Source organism: Cupressus sempervirens, chromosome 7 (genome assembly GCF_028749045.1).
Source record: "Cupressus sempervirens isolate cs-2001-9-10 chromosome 7, ASM2874904v1, whole genome shotgun sequence".
NCBI classification, from domain to species: domain Eukaryota; kingdom Viridiplantae; phylum Streptophyta; class Pinopsida; order Cupressales; family Cupressaceae; genus Cupressus; species Cupressus sempervirens.
In genome coordinates this window covers 256,225,776-256,228,506 of record NC_143124.1, presented here as the reverse complement: position 1 = coordinate 256,228,506, position 2,731 = coordinate 256,225,776, and positions in this window count along the sequence as shown.

Genomic DNA, 2,731 nt, shown 5'->3' with positions numbered 1-2,731 from the left:
AGAGAATTGTTAGAAAAGAATGGTATACTTCAAGAAGAAGTAAGGAAGCTAAAAAGAGAACAAAAAATTTAGTCAGTAAGATTATGTGAAGTCATGGAAGCGAAAAATAGTATAAAAGAAGAGTTAGAAGGAAAGAATAAAACTTGAAATTTAGCATCGATCCCTTCAAAAGGAAGACTTCATTGATCAACTTGCCAATGCAAATGAAGAAATCATGAATGCAAGATCAGAGAATGAAAGATTGCAAAATGATCTAAACACTAAAAAGAAAACTAATGAGAGGATGATGAAATCTCAAACAAACATGGAGTAATTAATTGAGAAAATCCAATACAAATAGAAAGGCAAAGCAGGAATTGGATGTATAGAAGAAGGTGAATTATCCAAGCAAGGAGCTCAAAAGAATCAAAGACCTACTTACAATCACTGTGGTAAACTAGAGCCTGCATCAAATAGATGTTGGAGTAATGGTTAAGCTAAAGTCAATGGAAAATGCTACAATTATAATATGCATGGTCATAGAACCAATGAATGCAAAAAGAAACCTAAATTTGAATGCAAAACCAAGATATTTAATCTAGTAGAACAAATTGTAAAAGCTATATATGGTTGGGACTACAATACAGGGTGCAAATGTCACTACTATGGAGAATTTGGACACACTAGAATAAATTTTGTGAAACATCACATGAGGACAAGAAACACCACTACAAGATGTTTCATTTGTACAGAACTTGGCCATCTTTCCAAGAACTATGTGAACACTAGAAGAATTGAAGATGAAAATAAAGTTGAGGCTGACACCATTAGAAAGAAGATGAGATAATAGTGGATTCTGAAATCTTCTGAGAATGCAAGTTCAAGAAATAAACCACATGTCACTCAAGAATTTGGTGACTCAAGCATTTCTACTTGATCTTCCACAAAGATAACTAGAACTGAGATTCTAAAGTAAACATCCTATATCAATTCTAGTCAAGAAATAAGGAAAGATCCATATCAACATTTAAGATGCAAAGGGATCATCGAGTGTCTAAGGAAATTCTAGACCTTACCAAGCTAGGTCGAGCTACAAGACCCTACCGAGCAAGGTTGCAAATAAATAAGTCATTGTGTGGACACCGAGTCATGAATGGCTCTACTAAGCAATTAATTCAAACTGAGTGGAAAACAAGCCAACATTAAGAAAGTGAACATACTAAGCATTTATGGTGACTAGAAAGTGAAATTTTTTAAAAGGGATGAAATCAAATTCATTTGTCACCCTAAATTTTCAAAGAGCTATATGCAAAGATCAATTTTTGTGCATCCAAGCAATCTGTGTGATTTGTTGTTGAATTTTTCTATATTTTTGTAAACCCTACTAAGAAATAGCATCCTCTAGAAGGAAAACCAAGAAAGGGTCTAAGATGTTCATTTAAGGAGTTGAGTGGAAAGCACCTAACTTCAAGTTGAGTTTAGAAATTGCAAAAACTCTTGATCCTATTAGAGTTCAGTCACAAATTCCACCAAAGGTATTATTGGTTAACAATATTTTCTTGCATTTTCATTGTTTAATTCAAGACATGGGAACCCTTGAAATGGATGAAACTTTGGAAAACTTGTGTGTGAATGGTGCACTAAAACCTGAGCATCAACACTTGGAAGCCAAGGGTTTAACCCGCATCCCACATATACTCCAAGACTTCTAGATAAAATAGATAAGGTCTATCCTTAGTAGAGTACACAATGGGTAGCTATGGTTGGAGTAGCCTATTCCCATAATGAAGAAAATTATTCATCAAATCACAAGGCCCCCAATGTTGGCCAAGGCAAAGACTACCAAAACCCTAAGTCAGGTAGAATTGGAAAATAAAACTCTTGTCAAATGGGATGGAAGAGTTATGAAGATCAGCTATGTAGCTGACATGGAGCTAAAGTTTGGAATTCACATAATAGCACATAAAATATATAGCTCTAGTCATCGCAATAGTGTATCATGTGAGGTAGTGGATCTTGTTTTCAAAGTGGTGAAGAACAACATGTCCTTCAATCTTGTCAAGCTGATGTTGAACCAATTCAACAAAAACATGGAAAGCATTAGAACTTTGAAGAATAACCCATGTAAGTGTGGTTCACTTTTAAGATGTTTATTATTATTTGTACAAAAAAATTTCCCTTCAAAAGGTACAATTGTATAGAGAAAAGATGTACCTATACTATATCCAATCAATGAGTATATAGTAGAGATGGGTGAAAACTATGTCATAATCATGGACAATTATTTTGATTCATTCAAGGATAATATAAATAATAGATTCAAAATTCCAAAGAAACTTGTAGAAGACTACAAGGATGATGTTTCTTTTATGGTACATTATGACAAAGTGTACATATAAGAAGTCAAACTTAGAGTTGTATGGGTCAAGCCTCTAGGATGATACCAAGTACATTATTGAGGCATTGTTGAATGAAATTTTGGATCCCAAGGCCACATATTTTGTTACATATGATGAACCCAAAGATAGAATTGAACTAGAGATAAAACTTCCTTAGGCTGTCAGCAAAGAAAAGAAAAGGATAGCAAAACTAAGACAAATGAGGTATACTCTCCTATTGACGAAAGGTAAAGGAGATGATGTAATAGAAGATGATGTAGAAGACAAGGTAGATGAAATAAAATTAGAAGAAGAAGAACCAATCAAGAAAAAAGGTAAGGTTGTCATAACCAAACCTACCAAGTCATCTACTA